This window comes from Salvelinus namaycush, chromosome 40 (genome assembly GCF_016432855.1).
Source record: "Salvelinus namaycush isolate Seneca chromosome 40, SaNama_1.0, whole genome shotgun sequence".
NCBI lineage: Eukaryota > Metazoa > Chordata > Actinopteri > Salmoniformes > Salmonidae > Salvelinus > Salvelinus namaycush.
The window spans coordinates 14,587,869-14,611,408 of NC_052346.1; the positions used below are offsets into that span (position 1 = coordinate 14,587,869).

The following is a 23,540-nucleotide window of genomic DNA, read 5'->3' on the forward strand; positions in this document are numbered from 1 at the left end:
CACACACACACCTTCAGACTCTCTCTCCCCCACACACACACACACATTCAGACCACCCCCCTCCCCCACACACACACACACACACACACACACACACACACACACACACACACACACACACACACACACACACACACACACACCTTCAGACTCTCTCTCCCCCACACACACATACACACAGACACACCCTGTCAAGAGTAGTGCCATCTGTAGCAGCACTAATGACCTGGCTCCACTCTGCTGCCTTCACAAGGAGACTGGCTGTGAGTGTGTGAACTTAGGGTGAACTGGTGACTCTAGTCTGTCCTCTGGTTCCTGTCACCTAGCTGTTTGTTTGTTCTCTCTCCCCTCTAACTTTCACTGCTGTTCTCTAGGAACTTCCCTCTAGCCTTTATCTGAACTCTTACAAGACTTGAGTGTCTCCTCTTGAACCTGTTAGCTAGCCTGGCTGCTACTATCATTTATCCCTGTTCAGAGCTGGCTGTTTAAACTAAATGTTTCTCCCTGTTCAGAGCTGGCTGTTTAAACTACAGTCGTATGAAAAAGTTTGGGCACCCCTGACAATTTCCATGATTTCCATTTATAAATAATTGGGTGTTTGGATCAGCAATTTCATTTTCATCTATCAAATAACTGATGGACACAGTAATATTTCAGTAGTGAAATGAGGTTTATTGGATTAACAGAAAATGTGCAATATGCATCAAAACAAAATTAGACAGGTGCATAAATTTGGGCACCCCAATAGAAACATCACATCAATATTTAGTAGAGCCTCCTTTTGCTAAAATAACAGCCTCTAGACGCTTCCCATAGCCTCTAATGAGTGTCTGGATTCTGGATGAAGGTATTTTGGACCATTCCTCCTTACAAAACATCTCCAGTTCAGTTAGGTTTGATGGTTGCCGAGCATGGACAGCCCGCTTCAAATCATCCCACAGATTCTCAATGATATTCAGGTCTGGGGACTGGGATGGCCATTCCAGAACATTGTACTTGTTCCTCTGCATAAATGCCCGGGTAGATTTTGAGCAGTGTTTTGGGTTGTTGTCTTGTTGAAATATCCAGCGCCGGCGTAAATTCAACTTTGTGACTGATTCTTCAACATTATTCCCAAGAATCTGCTGATATTGAGTGGAATCCATGCGACCCTCAACTTTAACAATATTCCCAGTACCGGCACTGGCCACACAGCCCCACAGCATGATGGAACCCCCACCAAATTTTACTGTGGGTAGCAAGTGTTTTTCTTGGAACGCTGTGTTCTTTTGCCGCCATGCATAATGTCCCTTGTTATGACCAAATAACTCAATCTTTGTTTCATCAGTCCACAGCACCTTATTCCAAAATGAAGCTGGCTTGTCCAAATGTGCGTTTGCATACCTCAAGCGACTCTGTTTGTGGCGTGTGTGCAGAAAAGGCTTCTTCCGCATCACTCTCCCATACAGCTTCTCCTTGTGCAAAGTGCGCTGAATTGTTGAACGATGCACAGTGACACCATCTGCAGCAAGATGATGTTGTAGGTCTTTGGAGGTGGTCTGTGGGCTGTTTTTTGACCGTTCTCACCATCCTTCGCCTTTGCCTCTCCGATATTTTACTTGGCCTGCCACTTCTGGCCTTAACAAGAACTGTGCCTGTGGTCTTCCATTTCCTCACTATGTTCCTCACAGTGGACACTGACAGCTTAAATCTCTGCGATAGCTTTTTGTAGCCTTCCTCTAAACCACAGGTGTCAAACTCATTCCACGGGGGGCCGAGTGTCTGCGGGTTTTCGCTCCTCCCTTGTACTTGATTGATGAATTAACATCACTAATTAGTTAGGAACTCCCCACACCTGGTTGTCTAGGGCTTTATTGAAAGGAAAAACCAAAAACCTGCAGACACTAGGCCCTCCGTGGAATGAGTTTGACACCCCTGCTCTAAACCATAATGTTGAACAATCTTTGTTTTCAGGTTATTTGAGAGTTGTTTTGAGGCCCCCATGTTGCCACTCTTCAGAGGAGAGTCAAAGAGAACAACAACTTGCAATTGGCCACCTTAAATACCTTTTCTCATGATTGGATGCACTTGTCTATGAAGTTCAAGGCTTAATGAGCTCACCAAACCAATTGTGTGTTCCAATTAATCAGTGCTAAGTAGTTACAGGTATTCAAATCAACAGAATGACAAGGGTGCCCACATTTTTGCATAGCCTATTTTTCACATCTGATTTAATTTCATACAACATAATATTGCTACACTAAAAATCTTTGTCTGGACAATACCCCAGTACTCAGCTTTTATTAGAAAATGAATGGCATGCCACTGTGATCATTTTCTGTGACGACAGAGTAAATTATTATGCAGCCTCAGAGGGGTGCCCAAACTTTTTCATACGACTGTAAATGTTTCTCCCTGTTTAGAGCTGGCTGTTTAAACTAAATGTTTCTCCCTGTTTAGAGCTGGCTGTTTTAAACTAAATGTTTCTCCCTGCTTAGAGCTGGCTGTTTAAACTAAATGTTTCTCCCTGTTTAGAGCTGGCTGTTTAAACTAAATGTTTCTCCCTGTTTAGAGCTGGCTGTTTAAACTAAATGTTTCTCCCTGTTTAGAGCTGGCTGTTTAAACTAAATGTTTCTCCCTGTTTAGAGCTGGCTGTTTAAACTAAATGTTTCTCCCTGTTCAGAGCTGGCTGTTTAAACTAAATGTTTCTCCCTGTTTAGAGCTGGCTGTTTAAACTAAATGTTTCTCCCTGCTTAGAGCTGGCTGTTTAAACTAAATGTTTCTCCCTGTTCAGAGCTGGCTGTTTAAACTAACTGTTTCTCCCTGTTCAGAGCTGGCTGATTAAACTAAATGTTTCTCCCTGTTTAGAGCTGGCTGTTTAAACTAAATGTTTCTCCCTGCTTAGAGCTGGCTGTTTAAACTAAATGTTTATCCCTGCTTAGAGCTGGCTGTTTAAACTAAATGTTTCTCCCTGTTTAGAGCTGGCTGTTTAAACTAAATGTTTCTCCCTGTTTAGAGCTGGCTGTTTAAACTAAATGTTTCTCCCTGCTTAGAGCTGGCTGTTTAAACTAAATGTTTCTCCCTGTTTAGAGCTGGCTGTTTAAACTAAATGTTTCTCCCTGCTTAGAGCTGGCTGTTTAAACTAAATGTTTATCCCTGCTTAGAGCTGGCTGTTTAAACTAAATGTTTCTCCCTGTTTAGAGCTGGCTGTTTAAACTAAATGTTTCTCCCTGTTTAGAGCTGGCTGTTTAAACTAAATGTTTCTCCCTGTTTAGAGCTGGCTGTTTAAACTAAATGTTTCTCCCTGTTCAGAGCTGGCTGTTTAAACTAAATGTTTCTCCCTGTTCAGAGCTGGCTGTTTAAACTAAATGTTTATCCCTGTTTAGAGCTGGCTGTTTAAACTAAATGTTTCTCCCTGCTTAGAGCTGGCTGTTTTAAACTAAATGTTTCTCCCTGCTTAGAGCTGGCTGTTTAAACTAAATGTTTCTCCCTGTTTAGAGCTGGCTGTTTAAACTAAATGTTTCTCCCTGTTCAGAGCTGGCTGTTTAAACTAAATGTTTCTCCCTGTTCAGAGCTGGCTGTTTAAACTAAATGTTTATCCCTGTTTAGAGCTGGCTGTTTAAACTAAATGTTTCTCCCTGCTTAGAGCTGGCTGTTTTAAACTAAATGTTTCTCCCTGTTCAGAGCTGGCTGTTTAAACTAAATGTTTCTCCCTCCATCTTTAGGATAAGTTAATGATATTTGACTTCTCTCCTGTTTCTGTTCCAGAGAAGCATACCTGTTCCCCTCCGGCCTGTTTGACAATAAAGCCAAACCACTGATGAAGGGAGGAAGTCTAGTCTTACCTATCTCCTTTTTCTGTCTCATGTAGAAGTGTATTAATTCAGAAACTTCATATTCATTAGTGATTCAAAGTCTTTATCTTTTCTTCCAGCATCCGGGTGAGGGGTTTCCAAAACAGAGAGGTAGGTCCTTTTAAATAGATTTACAACTGAGATGGATTGTTCTACTCCTATGGTCCTTTTCACTCTGTGTGAGAGCTGCACTTTCACAACATCACCAGCAGGGGGACCTCTGAGTTTTTGCTCAATCTCTAACAGTGATTGGGCTAGACAAAGTAAAGTGGTTTACACCAATGGCCTAACTCTCTCTCTCTCTCTCTCATATATATCCTCTAGCTGTCCAATGGGGCACAGATCGACGGCCATTCCACTTTCTGTTCTACACAGGAAAGCAGTCCTACTACTCTCTAATGCACGTGAGTACTGGGTGTGTGTGTGTGAGAGAGAGAGACCGGGAGGAGAAAGACTGATGGGGGATGTTTTTCTGGAGGTTGAAAGCCCCCAGTCTTAGCCTCCAGGGCCCTATTTATGGGAGAGAGAGGCTTCTGATCCCCAGGGAAAGGTGCTCCTGTCACATCCCATTTCACACACACAGCCAGAGGTACAGCTGAATGCAGCAGGAGGGCCGGGTGAGGAGGGAGGGGGGGAGGGAGGGAAGGGTGGGGAGGTATGGAGAGAGATGTGGATGGAGGTGGGATGGTGAGAGTAGGAGCAGTGTGAGAGGAAGGGGGGGGGGAGTGTTTGGGAGAGGTGGGTTGTGGAAGGTAGGGAGGGGTGCAGACAGGCAGGGGGCGTGACTGTGTCTGTGACGGGCCCCTCTGTCCCCGTCCTAAATCCTGTTTCAGGCCTGGCTCGGTGACTACCATGGCTGATAGTCAGGCTTTGTGCCTGGATGAGAGCTGCTCTGCCCTGGGGATTTCACCAGAGCAGTAGAGGGTCCCTGGAGACCGGTGCTGTAGATTAGCTAGCTGCTGAGGGGAACCAGGGGTACCTGACTACCCCCTACCCACTGCTGAGGGGAACCAGGGGTACCTGATTACCCCCTACCCACTGATGAGAGGAACCAGGGGTTCCTGACTTCCCCCTACCCACAGTTGAGGGGATCCAGGGGTTCCTGACTACCCCCTACCCACTGCTGAGGGGAACCAGGGGTACCTGATTACCCCCTACCCACTGATGAGAGGAACCAGGGGTTCCTGACTTCCCCCTACCCACAGTTGAGGGGATCCAGGGGTTCCTGACTACCCCCTACCCACTGCTGAGGGGAACCAGGGGTTCCTGACTACCCCCTACCCACTGCTGAGGGCGACCAGGGGTACCTGACTACCCCCTACCCACTGATGAGGGGAACCAGGGGTACCTGACTACCTCCTACCCACTGATGAGGGGAACCAGGGGTACCTGACTACCCCATACCCACTGATGAGGGGAACCAGGGGTTCCTGACTACCACCTACCCACTACTGAGGGGAACCAGGGGTTCCTGACTACCCCCTACCCACTGCTGAGGTCGACCAGGGGTACCTGACTACCCCCTACCCACTGATGAGGGGAACCAGGGGTACCTGACTACCCCCTACCCACTGATGAGGGGAACCAGGGGTACCTGACTACCCCATACCCACTGATGAGGGGAACCAGGGGTTCCTGACTACCACCTACCCACTGCTGAGGGGAACCAGGGGTACCTGACTACCCCCTACCCTACCCACTGCTGATGGGAACCAGGGGTACCTGACAACCCACTACCCACTGCTAAGGGGAACCATGGGTACCTGACTACCCCCTACCCACTGCTGAGGAGAACCAGGGGTACCTGACTACCCCCTACCCACTGCTGAGGGGAACCAGGGGTACCTGACAACCCACTACCCACTGCTAAGGGGAACCATGGGTACCTGACTACCCCCTACCCACTGCTAAGGGGAACCATGGGTACCTGACTACCCTCTACCCACTGTTGAGGGGAACCAGGGGTACCTGACTGCCCCCTACCCACTGATGAGAGGAACCAGGGGTACCTGACTATCCCCTACCCTACCCACTGCTGATTGAAACCAGGAGTACCTGACTCCCCCCTACCCACAGTTGAGGGGATCCAGGGGTTCCTGACTACCCCCTACCCACTGCTGAGGGGAACCAGGGGTTCCTGACTACCCCCTACCCACTGCTGAGGGCGACCAGGGGTACCTGACTACCCCCTACCCACTGCTGAGGGGAACCAGGGGTACCTGACTACCCCATACCCACTGATGAGGAGAACCAGGGGTTCCTGACTACCACCTACCCACTGCTGAGGGGAACCAGGGGTACCTGACTACCCCCTACCCTACCCACTGCTGAGGGGAACCAGGGGTACCTGACAACCCACTACCCACTGCTAAGGGGAACCAGGGGTACCTGACTACCCCCTACCCACTGCTGAGGAGAACCAGGGGTACCTGACTACCCCCTACCCACTGCTGAGGGGAACCAGGGGTACCTGACTGCCCCCTACCCACTGATGAGAGGAACCAGGGGTACCTGACTACCCCCTACCCACTGCTGAGGGGAACCAGGGGTACCTGACTACCCCCTACCCTACCCACTGCTGATTGAAACCAGGAGTACCTGATTACCCCCAACCCACTGCTGAGGGGAACCAGGGGTTCCTGACTACCCCCTACCCTACCCACTGCTGATTGAAACCAGGAGTACCTGACTACCCCCTACCCACTGATGAGGGGAACCAGGGGTACCTGACTACCCCCTACCCACTGATGAGGGGAACCAGGGGTACCTGACTACCCCATACCCACTGATGAGGGGAACCAGGGGTTCCTGACTACCACCTACCCACTGCTGAGGGGAACCAGGGGTTCCTGACTACCCCCTACCCTACCCACTGCTGAGGGGAACCAGGGGTACCTGACAACCCACTACCCACTGCTAAGGGGAACCATGGGTACCTGACTACCCTCTACCCACTGTTGAGGGGAACCAGGGGTACCTGACTACCCCCTACCCACTGCTGAGAGGAACCAGGGGTTCCTGACTACCCCCTACCCACTGCTGAGAGGAACCAGGGGTACCTGACTACCCCATACCCACTGTTGAGGGGAACCAGGGGTACCTGACTACCCCATACCCACTGTTGAGGGGAACCAGGGGTACCTGACTACCCCCTACCCACTGATGAGGGGAACCAGGGGTACCTGACTACCCCATACCCACTGATGAGGGGAACCAGGGGTACCTGACTACCCCATACCCACTGATGAGGGGAACCAGGGGTACCTGACTACCCCCTACCCACTGCTGAGGGGAACCAGGGGTACCTGACTACCCCCTACCCTACCCACTGCTGAGGGGAACCAGGGGTACCTGACTACCCCCTACCCTACCCACTGCTGAGGGGAACCAGGGGTACCTGACTACCCCCTACCCTACCCACTACTGATTGAAACCAGGAGTACCTGACTCCCCCCTACCCACAGTTGAGGGGATCCAGGGGTTCCTGACTACCCCCTACCCACTGCTGAGGGGAACCAGGGGTTCCTGACTACCCCCTACCCACTGCTGAGGGCGACCAGGGGTACCTGACTACCCCCTACCCACTGCTGAGGGGAACCAGGGGTACCTGACTACCCCCTACCCACTGATGAGGGGAACCAGGGGTACCTGACTACCCCATACCCACTGATGAGGGGAACCAGGGGTTCCTGACTACCACCTACCCACTGCTGAGGGGAACCAGGGGTACCTGACTACCCCCTACCCTACCCACTGCTGAGGGGAACCAGGGGTACCTGACAACCCACTACCCACTGCTAAGGGGAACCAGGGGTACCTGACTACCCCCTACCCACTGCTGAGGAGAACCAGGGGTACCTGACTACCCCCTACCCACTGCTGAGGGGAACCAGGGGTACCTGACTGCCCCCTACCCACTGATGAGAGGAACCAGGGGTTCCTGACTAACCCCCCCTACCCACAGTTGAGGGGATCCAGGGACACCTGACTACCCCCTACCCACTGCTGAGGGGAACCAGGGGTTCCTGACTACCCCCTACCCACTGCTGAGGGGAACCAGGGGTACCTGACTACCCCCTACCCACTGCTGAGGGGAACCAGGGGTACCTGACTACCCCCTACCCACTGCTGAGGAGAACCAGGGGTACCTGACTACCCCCTACCCACTGCTGAGGGGAACCAGGGGTACCTGACTACCCCCTACACTACCCAATGCTGAGGGGAACCAGGGGTACCTGACTACCCCCTACCCTACCCACTGCTGAGGGGAACCAGGGGTACCTGACTACCCCCTACCCTACCCAATGCTGAGGGGAACCAGGGGTACCTGACTACCCCCTACCCTACCCAATGCTGAGGGGAACCAGGGGTTCCTGACTAACCCCCCCTTCATATCTAAACCCCCCTTTACGACATCAGCATGATGTTAGACCCGGGACTCTGGAGATTTCATTCTCATATTCCTCAGAGCTTTGCTCTGTAAGGGCTCACTGGTGAAGCCACATCAACACCATGCTAACAGGGTGCTGCTTCACACTGCTTATTGAATTTGAAGAACTAGACGTGAGTTGAGAGTTGAGTATAAAATGTTCAAGTATAGGAGGCATCCATTTCTCTTCTGTATCTCTTTCTCTCTGTATGACTGGCTCTTCTCCCACTATCCTCCTCTTTTTCATCCAGGCCTCTATACCTCAACCATTTCCCAGCCATTGTAGGGCCCAGTGTAACGCCAAACCCCCTACACCACCACCTGCCCTCCCTTTTTATAAAGATTATTTTATTACTTCTTTTTTTTGTGAGACAAATTGGTTTTTGCTTGATGTTTGCTCCCCCCCCTCTCTCTGTGGCGGAGTGTCGGCGGATTAGACTCCACTCTATCAAGAAGGAATTAAACAAACATCTGCTGAATAATGGACAGGGAAATGAGTTCTCACCCGGTCGCGTGGGGGGTGGGTGGATGGATGGATGGGGAGTTGAGGCTGCTTTGGGACGTGACCAGAATGCCTGGCTGCTGGGTCGGGTCTGGGCCGGGCCCTCTACCACCAGCCTTAACAGCCTTAACGTACTGTACCGCGCTTGATGGGCTGACGCCAAGCTCGTGGGCTCCCTGCCAATTTAGACAAGCCGGACAGCGGGTAGCTAGCCCTCTCGCTCCGCATGGCGGCTTCTTGGGGAGAAAGAGGGAGTAAGCTTTAGCCCAAGCGCTCCCCAATTCAATTTTCCCACCCAATTAAATCCAGCCAAGGATGGGGACAGATATGGGATCTGCTTTCATAATGGGAATCCTATCTCTAGTGTGTGTGTTTGTGTGCGCGCGCCAGAATATACAATGCACTCCATACTGGTCTTTTCTTGATACAACACAAATACACATTGTTAATATTGTGTGAAAGGTTCACAGACCATAAGGTGTTCCATGTTGTTTCATCTGGTTGTCTGTGTCCTCCTGTCCCATTCAGGACACCTTCACTAAAGCCCTGGCAGTAGAGAAGCACCAGGACCGTCTGAGAGGACAGGGTCTCTTCACCCAGGATGCCAAGCAGATGTGAGGATAGTTGTTTTCACTGAGCAGTGAAATAAGTTCACCAGTGAATGTTGATACGTGTGTGTGTGTGTGTGTGTGTGTGTGTGTGTGTGTGTGTGTGTGTGTGTGTGTGTGTGTGTGTGTGTGTGTGTGTGTGTGTGTGTGTGTGTGTGTGTGTGTGTGTGTGTGTGTGTGTGTTCAGTTCTCTGGTGGGTAGTCGGTGGTTGCTGAAAGAAGAGCTGGAGGAGTTGTTGGTGGAGACCATCTCAGAACACGATGTAAGAAGGAACTCTTTTAATGCCATCCAGATATCTGGTCCTTCTCCTTCTCACTTCAACAGTTCTGCTGTGATAGTATTTACTGAGGAAAAAGACCATAGATATCACTAGCTAGGTTTCCATCCAATTGGCACCAGATTTTCATGTGAATATTCAAAAATCTGCATAAATTAAATATGTGCATTTTCCCACCAGAGAATGATCAATTCCATCAACTTGAATTGTTGAGGATAAAAGTGCGTGATTAGGTAGTCCACATAAAAATAAGGTTTGCGGTTAAATTCCCATGTACTGAATAAAAAAAATACAAGTTAAATGAATTTCTCACATTTTCAACAATACTGATGGTTTTGTCACACATGTTGCGTTATATAGCGACTGTGCACCCTGGTGTTGGCACGTGCGCTCTAGCCAACAGCTAGCAGATGCATTGTGGGTACAGCCTACATGATGAGATTATTATGGACTAAAGAGCGAGATTCGTTTAATTTGTCTAAAGGCACCCAAGCATCAATCATCTTGTCACCAGAATAAGACCCTCAATATTTATTGGAAAGGACTGAAACATCAAGCTCATCACTGTGCACTTTCAACACCCTGTGAAGTTCATCATCATTTATTTCATCTGTAGCCTAATAAACTGGATGATTTCCTGAGTCGTAGTGGGATGACCACACAACGTCATCACATGACTCCAAGTTTACTTCGATATGATAGTTATTATATCAAAATTTGCAACATTTGGAGAGCTTACGGACAACTTTGCTGTTTCCATCATGCCTTCCAATATTTGTATCTAACATGTACTTTACTCAGATAGAAGGTTGGCTGGAAACCTGGTTGTTGGCATGCTAGATACTGTATTACTGGTATGATGCAGTTCACCTAGTCACCACAAGAGGCTGCTGTTTAGACGCTGAACAGAGCCCTACACCGCCAATAGAAAGTAGGCGTGTGTGCTTATGTTTTTATGCTCCGGGGTGACGTTTCCCTTACAGATCCAGGATCAGTTTCCCCTCCACCAATCCTAACCTTTGCCATTAGTCGGGGAAATTATAAACTGACCCACGATCAGCGTCTAGGGGCAACTCCTATTCTTCCATGTTGTATGTCTCTCTCGTCAGTATGCACGGTTCATCCAGCTGATGGAGAGGTTGCTGTCTCTGCCCTACTGCTCTGTGGAGGAGGACTTTGTCCAGCGCTAGCGCAGACAGCTGGAGATCCAGTCCTCCAAGCAGCAGGTCCAGCCCCTACAGTACGACCAGCACGGAGTGGCTTACAGCACTGGAGATGGTAAACAGCAATCAATTAAAACGACTGGGCTTTAATCAATCAATGGATCAATATGTTACGAATAGCATTTATTTGCATTTGTCTTAAAGCACTTGACAGCAACCCGGGTCTAAATTTCACGACCGGTTCAGTGATCTTTCCCTTTCAAAGAATGACCGACAGTCATTGGTTGGCCAGGGCTTCATGGTAAAAGAGAGAGATCTAGGATAATAAGTGTGTGTGTGTGTGTGTGTGTTTCCCAGGCAGGAGGAAGACCGCTACAGGTACTGTCCTACTGAGAGACAGCGGCTCAGGATCCATCAGCATCAACGGGACAAACTATGTCCACTACTTCCCTGTCCTGCAAGACCGGTCCGTATTCCTTCCCAGTAGACATCCACCGTAATGCTTTCAAATAGCACGTGCTTTCAGACCAGTACTGATGAAGTAGGAGACTTATCAGAGAGGAAGCTTTAGAGGATTGACATGGCTCGTTAGTGCTTCCTCCCTCACCAAAGAAATCGCAAGTCCCTGCTTCTTTCCACACTCCTCTCCCCACCCTTCCTTAACGTGCACGCCGTGCCACGTGCACTCTCAAACAAAACACTGTTGAAAAGTAGCTTTATGTTGCACTTCACTGCGTTATAGCCTCTTATTTATCTGGGATATAGCAGAGTTAATTACACAACTGAGTGGGTTAGGTGTGTGTGTGTGTGTGTGATCTCCTGGGCTGAGGACAGACTGAGACAGGACTAATAGGACCTGAAGATTGACGGTGGTTTGACTGTGTCAGCAATAAGCCTTTCATTTAGTCTGCTGGGATGTGGGCCAGAACATACACATTCAGACACACACACCCCTCATCTGTCTTTTTCATGCTGAGACAGAAGAGTGACTGCTGTAGTGTCTAAATATGACTGTGTGGCTCTAACAGAGGTTAACAGGACTCTATACATACACCACTGCTCTTTACAATCCTCTAGACAACCACTGCTGTTGATAACTGGTATCTCAGTGTCCAGTGCCCACTCCATTGACTGACTTACTTACCCCTTTCTCTCTCTTTATCCTGTTATCCCTCTTATTCTCTCTCTCTCATTCTTTCTCGTAACCAACTTCTCTTTCTCCCTCCCTCCTTTCCACCTCTCTCCCTCCCTCAATCTTTTTATCCCTCCCCTCACCCTTCTTTTCTCCTCCCTCTCCTTCCTTCTCTCCATCCCCTCCCTTCTCTCAATCCCTTCCCTTCTCTCCATCCCTCTTCTCTCCTCCATCTCCTCCCCTCACTTCTCTCATCTCCATCCCTCTTCTCTCCTCTCCTCCCTTCTCTCCATCCCTCGTCTCTCTTCTCCTCCCTCTCCATCTCATCCCTATCCTCCCTTCTCTCCTTCTCATCCGTATCCTCCCTCCTCTCCATCTCATCCATCTCCTCCCTTCTCTCCATCTCCCTCCCTGCTCTCCATCCCTTTCCTCCCTCCTCTCCATTTCATCCCTCTCCTCCCTTCTCTCATCTCCCTCCCTCCTCATCTCCCTCCCTCCTCCCCATCCATCTCCTCCCTCCTCTCCCTCTCCATCCCTCTCCTCCCTCCTCTCCCTCTCCATCCCTCTCCTCCCTCCTCTCCCTCTCCATCCCTCTCCTCCCTCCTCTCCCTCTCCATCCCTCTCCATCCCTCTCCTCCCTCCTCTCCATCTCCATCCCTCTCCTCCCTCCTCTCCATCTCCATCCCTCTCCTCCCTTCTCTCCATCTCCATCCCTCTCCTCCCTCCTCTCCATCTCATCCCTCTCCTCCTTCCTCTCCATCCCTCTCCTCCCTTCTCTTTATCCCTCTTCTCTCCATCCCTCTCCTCCCTCCTCTCCATCCCTCTCCTCCCTTCTCTTCATCCCTCTCCTCCCTCCTCCCCATCCCTCTCATCCCCTCCCTCCTCTCCATCTCCATCCCTCTCCTCCCTTCTCTCCATCTCATCCCTCTCCTCCCTCCTCTCCATCTCATCCCTCTCCTCCTCTCATCCCTCCTCTCATCATCCTCTCCTCCCTCCTCTCATCCCTCTCCTCCCTCCTCTCCATCTCCATCCCTCTCCTCCCTCCTCTCCATCTCATCCCTCTCCTGCCTCCTCTCCATCTCCATCCCTCTCCTCCCTTCTCTCCATCCCTCTCCTCCCTCCTCTCCATCTCCATCCCTCTCCTCCCTTCTCTCCATCTCCATCCCTCTCCTCCCTCCTCTCCATCTCCATCCCTCTCCTCCCTTCTCTCCATCTCCATCCCTCTCCTCCCTTCTCTCCATCTCCATCCCTCTCCTCCCTTCTCTCCATCTCCATCCCTCTCCTCCCTTCTCTCCATCTCCATCCCTCTCCTCCCTCCTCTCCATCTCATCCCTCTCCTCCATCCTCTCCATCTCATCCCTCTCCTGCCTCCTCTCCATCCCTCCTCTCCATCTCCATCCCTCTCCTCCCTTCTCTCCATCTCATCCCTCTCCTCCCTCCTCTCCATCCCTCTCCTCTCCATCCCTCTCCTCCCTCCTCTCCATCCCTCTCCTCCCTCCTCTCCATCCCTCTCCTCCCTCCTCTCCATCTCCATCCCTCTTCTCTCCATCCCGGTCTTCTTCTCCCTTCTCTTCCTCCCTTCTCTCCATCCCTCTCCTCCCTTCTCTCCATCCCTCTCCTCCCTTCTCTCCATCCCTCTCCTCTCCCCCTGACAGGGAGCAGTTGATGTTCCCCCTCCACTTCATGGGGGTGCTGGGGAGGTTTGACATGCAGTGTGAGTGGCGGGGGCCATTCCAGCCAGGCGGGGGTGCCACGCCTCACAATATTCCGCGCCATGCTGAGCTTCCTGTCTGAGGAACAGGTGGAGACCATGAGACAAGGTTGGTAGTGGTACTACACACACACAACTAACGAGACACACACACACATCATTCAGAGAGCTTCATTATCTATTTTGTATTTATTTATTTTTTATTTAACCTTTATTTAACTAGGCAAGTCAGTTAAGAACAAATTCTTATTTACAATGACGGCCCACCTTGAGGCAAAAGGCCTCCTGCGGGGATGGGGGCTGCGATTAAAAATAAAAAAGTCTAGGACAAAACACATCACTATAAGAGAGACAACACTACATAAAGAGAGACCTAAGACATCAACATAGCATGGCAGCAGCACAACATGACAACAGCATGGCAGCAGCACAACATGACAACAGCATGGCAGCAGCACAGCATGACAACAGCATGACAGCAGCATGGCAGCAGCACAGCATGACAACAGCATGGCAGCAGCACAACATGACAACAGCATGGCAGCAGCACAACATGACAACAGCATGGCAGCAGCACAACATGACAACAGCATGGCAGCAGCACAACATGACAACAGCATGGCAGCAGCACAACATGACAACAGCATGACAGCAGCATGGCAGCAGCACAACATGACAACAGCATGACAACAGCATGGCAGCAATACAACATGACAACAGCATGGCAGCAGCACAACATGACAACAGCATGGCAGCAGCACAGCATGGCAGCAGCACAACTTGACAACAGCATGGTAGCAGCACAACATGACAACAGCATGGCAGCAGCACAGCATGGCAGCAGCACAACATGACAACAGCATGGCAGCAGCACAGCATGGCAGCAGCACAACATGACAACAGCATGGCAGCAGCACAACATGACAACAGCATGGCAGCAGCACAACATGACAACAGCATGGCAGCAGCACAACATGACAACAGCATGGCAGCAGCACAACATGACAACAGCATGGCAGCAGCACAACATGACAACAGCATGGCAGCAGCACAACTTGACAACAGCATGGTAGCAGCACAACATGACAACAGCATGGCAGCAGCACAGCATGGCAGCAGCACAACATGACAACAGCATGGCAGCAGCACAACATGACAACAGCATGGCAGCAGCACAACATGACAACAGCATGGCAGCAGCACAACATGACAACAGCATGGCAGCAGCACAACTTGACAACAGCATGACAACAGCACAACTTGACAACAGCATGGTAGCAGCACAACATGACAACAGCATGGCAGCAGCACAGCATGGCAGCAGCACAACATGACAACAGCATGGCAGCAGCATGGCAGCAGCACAACATGACAACAGCACAACATGACAACAGCATGGCATCAGCACAACATGACAACAGCACAACATGACAACAGCATGGCAGCAGCATGGCAGCAGCACAACATGACAACAGCACAACATGACAACAGCATGGCAGCAGCACAACATGACAACAGCACAACATGACAACAGCATGGCATCAGCACAACATGACAACAGCATGGCAGCAGCATGGCAGCAGCACAACATGACAACAGCATGGCAGCAGCATGGCAGCAGCACAACATGACAACAGCACAACATGACAACAGCATGGCAGCAGCACAACATGACAACAGCATGGCAGCAGCATGGCAGCAGCACAACATGACAACAGCACAACATGACAACAGCATGGCAGCAGCACAACATGACAACAGCACAACATGACAACAGCATGGCATCAGCACAACATGACAACAGCACAACATGACAACAGCATGGCAGCAGCACAACATGACAACAGCATGGCAGCAGCACAACATGACAACAGCACAACATGACAACAGCATGGCAGCAGCACAACATGACAACAGCATGGCAGCAGCACAACATGACAACAGCATGGCAGCAGCACAACATGACAACAGCATGGCAGCAGCACAACATGACAACAGCACAACATGACAACAGCATGGCAGCAGCACAACATGACAACAGCATGGCAGCAGCACAGCATGGCAGCAGCACAACATGACAACAGCATGGCAGCAGCACAGCATGGCAGCAGCACAACATGACAACAGCATGGCAGCAGCACAGCATGGCAGCAGCACAACATGACAACAGCATGGCAGCAGCACAACATGGCAGCAGCACAACATGACAACAGCATGGCAGCAGCACAGCATGGCAGCAGCACAACATGACAACAGCATGGCAGCAGCACAGCATGGCAGCAGCACAACATGACAACAGCATTGCAGCAGCACAACATGACAACAGCATGGCAGCAGCACAACATGACAACAGCATGGCAGCAGCACAACATGACAACAGCACAACATGACAACAGCATGGCAGCAGCACAACATGACAACAGCACAACATGACAACAGCATGGCAGCAGCACAACATGACAACAGCATTGCAGCAGCACAACATGACAACAGCACAACATGACAACAGCATGGCAGCAGCACAACATGACAACAGCATGGCAGCAGCACAGCATGACAACAGCATGGCAGCAGCACAACATGACAACAGCATGGCAGCAGCACAGCATGGCAGCAGCATGGCAGCAGCACAACATGACAACAGCATGGCAGCAGCACAGCATGACAACAGCATGGCAGCAGCACAACATGACAACAGCATGGCAGCAGCACAACATGACAACAGCATGGCAGCAGCACATGACAACAGCATGGCAGCAGCACAACATGACAACAGCATGGCAGCAGCACAGCATGACAACAGCATGGCAGCAGCACAACATGACAACAGCATGGCAGCAGCACATGACAACAGCATGGCAGCAGCACAACATGACAACAGCATGGCAGCAGCACAGCATGGCAGCAGCACAGCATGGCAGCAGCACAGCATGGCAGCAGCACAGCATGGCAGCAGCACAGCATGACAACAGCATGGCAGCAGCACAACATGACAACAGCATGGCAGCAGCACAGCATGGCAGCAGCATGGCAGCAGCACAACATGACAACAGCATGGCAGCAGCACAGCATGACAACAGCATGGCAGCAGCACAACATGACAACAGCATGGCAGCAGCACAACATGACAACAGCATGGCAGCAGCACATGACAACAGCATGGCAGCAGCACAACATGACAACAGCATGGCAGCAGCACAGCATGACAACAGCATGGCAGCAGCACAACATGACAACAGCATGGCAGCAGCACATGACAACAGCATGGCAGCAGCACAACATGACAACAGCATGGCAGCAGCACAACATGACAACAGCATGGCAGCAGCACAGCATGACAACAGCATGGCAGCAGCACGACATGACAACAACATGGCAGCAGCACAACATGACAACAGCATGGCAGCAGCACAACATGACAACAGCATGGCAGCAGCACAGCATGACAACAGCATGGCAGCAGCACAGCATGACAACAGCACAGCATGACAACAGCATGGCAGCAGCACAACATGACAACAGCATTGCAGCAGCACAACATGACAACAGCACAGCATGACAACAGCATGGCAGCAGCACAACATGACAACAGCATGGCAGCAGCACAACATGGCAGCAGCACAACATGACAACAGCATTGCAGCAGCACAACATGACAACAGCATTGCAGCAGCACAACATGACAACAGCATGGCAGCAGCACAGCATGACAACAGCATGGCAGCAGCACAACATGGCAGCAGCACAGCATGACAACAGCATGGCAGCAGCACAACATGACAACAGCATGGCAGCAGCACAGCATGACAACAGCATGGCAGCAGCACAACATGGCAGCAGCACAGCATGACAACAGCATGGCAGCAGCACAACATGACAACAACATGGCAGCAGCACAACATGACAACAGCATGGCAGCAGCACAACATGGCAGCAGCACAACATGACAACAGCATGGCAGCAGCACAGCATGACAACAGCATGGCAGCAGCACAACATGGCAGCAGCACAGCATGACAACAGCATGGCAGCAGCACAGCATGACAACAGCATGGCAGCAGCACAGCATGACAACAGCATGGCAGCAGCACAGCATGACAACAGCATGGCAGCAGCACGACATGACAACAACATGGCAGCAGCACAACATGACAACAGCACAGCATGACAACAGCATGGCAGCAGCACAGCATGACAACAGCATGGCAGCAGCACAGCATGACAACAGCATGGCAGCAGCACAGCATGACAACAGCATTGCAGCAGCACAGCATGACAACAGCATGGCAGCAGCACAGCATGACAACAGCATGGCAGCAGCACAGCATGACAACAGCATGGCAGCAGCACAGCATGACAACAGCATGGCAGCAGCACGACATGACAACAACATGGCAGCAGCACAACATGACAACAGCACAACATGACAACAGCATGGCAGCAGCACAGCATGACAACAGCATGGCAGCAGCACAACATGACAACAGCATTGCAGCAGCACAACATGGCAGCAGCACAACATGACAACAGCATGGCAGCAGCACAACATGACAACAGCATTGCAGCAGCACAACATGACAACAGCATGGCAGCAGCACAACATGACAACAGCATTGCAGCAGCACAACATGGCAGCAGCACAACATGACAACAGCATGGCAGCAGCACAGCATGGCAGCAGCACAACATGACAACAGCATTGCAGCAGCACAACATGACAACAGCATGGCAGCAGCACAACATGACAACAGCATGGCAGCAGCACAACATGACAACAGCACAACATGACAACAGCATGGCAGCAGCACAACATGACAACAGCACAACATGACAACAGCATGGCAGCAGCACAGCATGACAACAGCATGGCAGCAGCACAACATGACAACAGCATTGCAGCAGCACAACATGGCAGCAGCACAACATGACAACAGCATGGCAGCAGCACAACATGACAACAGCATTGCAGCAGCACAACATGACAACAGCATGGCAGCAGCACAACATGACAACAGCATTGCAGCAGCACAACATGGCAGCAGCACAACATGACAACAGCATGGCAGCAGCACAGCATGGCAGCAGCACAACATGACAACAGCATTGCAGCAGCACAACATGACAACAGCATGGCAGCAGCACAACATGACAACAGCATTGCAGCAGCACAACATGACAACAGCATGGCAGCAGCACAGCATGGCAGCAGCACAACATGACAACAGCATTGCAGCAGCACAACATGACAACAGCATGGCAGCAGCACAACATGACAACAGCATGGCAGCAGCACAGCATGGCAGCAGCACAACATGACAACAGCATTGCAGCAGCACAACATGACAACAGCATGGCAGCAGCACAACATGACAACAGCATGGCAGCAGCACAACATGACAACAGCACAACATGACAACAGCATGGCAGCAGCACAACATGACAACAGCACAACATGACAACAGCATGGCAGCAGCACAACATGACAACAGCATTGCAGCAGCACAACATGACAACAGCACAACATGACAACAGCATGGCAGCAGCACAACATGACAACAGCATGGCAGCAGCACAGCATGACAACAGCATGGCAGCAGCACAACATGACAACAGCATGGCAGCAGCACAGCATGGCAGCAGCATGGCAGCAGCACAACATGACAACAGCATGGCAGCAGCACAGCATGACAACAGCATGGCAGCAGCACAGCATGACAACAGCATGGCAGCAGCACAACATGACAACAGCATGGCAGCAGCACAACATGACAACAGCATGGCAGCAGCACATGACAACAGCATGGCAGCAGCACAACATGACAACAGCATGGCAGCAGCACAGCATGACAACAGCATGGCAGCAGCACAGCATGACAACAGCATGGCAGCAGCACGACATGACAACAACATGGCAGCAGCACAACATGACAACAGCATGGCAGCAGCACAACATGACAACAGCATGGCAGCAGCACAGCATGACAACAGCATGGCAGCAGCACAGCATGACAACAGCACAGCATGACAACAGCATGGCAGCAGCACAACATGACAACAGCATTGCAGCAGCACAACATGACAACAGCACAGCATGACAACAGCATGGCAGCAGCACAACATGACAACAGCATGGCAGCAGCACAACATGGCAGCAGCACAACATGACAACAGCATTGCAGCAGCACAACATGACAACAGCATGGCAGCAGCACAGCATGACAACAGCATGGCAGCAGCACAACATGGCAGCAGCACAGCATGACAACAGCATGGCAGCAGCACAACATGACAACAGCATGGCAGCAGCACAGCATGACAACAGCATGGCAGCAGCACAACATGGCAGCAGCACAGCATGACAACAGCATGGCAGCAGCACAACATGACAACAACATGGCAGCAGCACAACATGACAACAGCATGGCAGCAGCACAACATGGCAGCAGCACAACATGACAACAGCATGGCAGCAGCACAGCATGACAACAGCATGGCAGCAGCACAACATGGCAGCAGCACAGCATGACAACAGCATGGCAGCAGCACAGCATGACAACAGCATGGCAGCAGCACAGCATGACAACAGCATGGCAGCAGCACAGCATGACAACAGCATGGCAGCAGCACGACATGACAACAACATGGCAGCAGCACAACATGACAACAGCACAACATGACAACAGCATGGCAGCAGCACAGCATGACAACAGCATGGCAGCAGCACAGCATGACAACAGCATGGCAGCAGCACAGCATGACAACAGCATTGCAGCAGCACAGCATGACAACAGCATGGCAGCAGCACAGCATGACAACAGCATGGCAGCAGCACAGCATGACAACAGCATGGCAGCAGCACGACATGACAACAACATGGCAGCAGCACAACATGACAACAGCACAACATGACAACAGCATGGCAGCAGCACAGCATGACAACAGCATGGCAGCAGCACAACATGACAACAGCATTGCAGCAGCACAACATGGCAGCAGCACAACATGACAACAGCATGGCAGCAGCACAACATGACAACAGCATTGCAGCAGCACAACATGACAACAGCATGGCAGCAGCACAACATGACAACAGCATGGCAGCAGCACAACATGACAACAGCATGGCAGCAGCACAACATGACAACAGCATGGCAGCAGCACAGCATGGCAGCAGCATGGCAGCAGCACAACATGACAACAGCATGGCAGCAGCACAACATGACAACAGCATGGCAGCAGCACAACATGACAACAGCATGGCAGCAGCACAACATGACAACAGCATGGCAGCAGCACAGCATGGCAGCAGCACAACATGACAACAGCATGGCAGCAGCACAACATGACAACAGCATGGCAGCAGCACAGCATGGCAGCAGCACAACATGACAACAGCATGGCAGCAGCACAACATGACAACAGCATGGCAGCAGCACAACATGACAACAGCATGGCAGCAGCACAACATGACAACAGCATTGCAGCAGCACAACATGACAACAGCATGGCAGCAGCACAACATGACAACAGCATGGCAGCAGCACAACATGACAACAGCATGGCAGCAGCACAACATGACAACAGCATGGCAGCAGCACAACATGACAACAGCACAACATGACAACAGCATGGCAGCAGCACAACATGACAACAGCACAACATGACAACAGCATGGCAGCAGCACAACATGACAACAGCATGGCAGCAGCACAACATGACAACAGCATGGCAGCAGCACAACATGACAACAGCATGGCAGCAGCACAACATGACAACAGCATGGCAGCAGCACAACATGACAACAGCATGGCAGCAGCACAACATGACAACAGCATGGCAGCAGCACAACATGACAACAGCATGGCAGCAGCACAACATGACAACAGCATGGTAGCAACACAACATGGTAGCAACACAAAACATGGTACAAACATTATTGCGCACAGACAACAGCACAAAGGGCAAGAAGGTAAAGACAACAATACGTCACGCAAAGCAGCCACAGCTGTCAGTAAGAGTGTCCATGATTAAGACTTTGAATGAAGAGATTGAGATAAAACTGTCCAGTTTGAGTGTTTGTTGCAGCTCGTTCCAGTCACTAGCTGCAGTGAACTGAAAAGACAAGTGACCCAGGGATGTGTGTGCTTTGGGGACCTTTAACAGAACGTGACTGGCAGAACGGGTGTTGAATGTGGAGGATGAGGGCTGCAGTAGATATCTCAGATAGGGGGGAGTGAGCCCTAAGACGGTTTTATAAATAAGCATCAACCAGTGGGTCTTGCGACGGGTATACAGAGATGACCAGTTTACAGAGGAGTATAGAGTGCAGTGATGTGTCCTATAAGGAGCATTGGTGGGAAATCTGATGGCTGAATGGTAAAAAACAACTAGATGCTCGAGAACACCCTTACCTGCCGATCTATAAATTATGTCTCCATAATCTAGCATGGGTAGGATGGTCATCTGAATCAGGGTTAGTTTGGCAGCTGGGATGAAAGAGGAGCGATTACGATAGAGGAAACCAAGTCTAGATTTAACTTTAGCCTGCACATTTGATGTGTTGAGAGAAGGACTGTTTTAATTTACATCAAATTAACAACATTGGCCGCTGTTCCTCTGTTGCTTTGTCGTTGATGTATTGTACTATTTTTGGTTTGACCTTTGACCTGCATCTCTGCCTCCCCCTCAGCTGGGCTGCTGACCCCAGAATTAAGAAGAGGAAGAAGCCGGGCCAGGAGGGAGCGAGGAGGAAGTTCACCTGGAAGAAACGCTGAGGTGGAGGACAGAATAGAACTGGACACAGGGAAATCACAGCAACATCTTCATCATTATCTTCCTCTGAGATCAGAACTGTTATTAGTAAGTGGACAAATTGTTCATCCAACCCCTGTTGTAGCTTTTTATATGTCCCCTAAAGGTGTTTTAGATCTGGAAATGGACACCAAGTACATGACTCAAATACATGTACAAATTCAAAGGGGTTCTGTCCATGTGAGGGCAGAATTCCCAACTCCATATAGGCTGCAATGTTTTTTTTTCTGCCACCAGAGGGCCATCTCTGGCAACACACCTGTCCATTGTCTTTGTCTGTATATTGAAAATAAAAATGTTGTTTTTCATATACCTTGCTATAATATTCTGTTTTTATTCCATATAAAAAATAAATGGTCAGTAAGGTTACAGCTGCACCTTAACCTGGCGCTGTCCACTGTCATGGGGTGCTGAAAGTCCACATTAGGGATTCTGCCTTAGTCGCTGTCCATGGTGATGAAACCTGCGGTAGCAGATTCTGTATTTATATTTCGTGCCTTCAGAACTTTCACTCCTGCGTTAAATTGGAAAAAGTCACCACAGTTCCATCATGTGCCGTCTCAATTTACACCACAGGATGGCGATAAATGCGCATAAAATGCCCTGGTTTAACCAGGGGAGTGTTCAAGATGCATGGGCGCTCTGAGCATGCGTTGTAGAATATGTACAGTGGCTGGTGAAATTATTATTAAATTCAATAGATCTTTGTGTATATCAACGAAGTCAATTGTGTATGCTTGTAGATAATAAAATATAAATGTTTTAGCCAATATCTTGTGTTATCAAAAGGTAGGCTATGAACAAATAATATATTTTCACTTTGGACGTAATCTCTCATTCTTTTTTAATAAACATATTTGAAAGAAAAATGTTGCAGTTTCTTTACGGACAAAGGCAATGTGTTGTGCATTGTCTTTGTGGTCAAACAAATAATTGTCACTTATCAATCACAACTGTGAAGTTTGAGGAGAGAACGCTTGCACGCACCTGTCCTGAAATCACTCATTAGGCAACAGTTCCCGCGGTGGACTCGGCACTTTGGGGGTGGAGACAGTCTGTAGCACGCCACCATC

General features: G+C 50.3%; 1 pseudogene; it reads left to right on the forward strand.

Moving 5' to 3' along the window:
* The window catches only part of LOC120033250, a 28,340-nt pseudogene extending 5,176 nt beyond the window's left edge, over positions 1-23,164 (forward strand).
* The last annotated feature ends 376 nt before the right edge of the window (positions 23,165-23,540 follow it).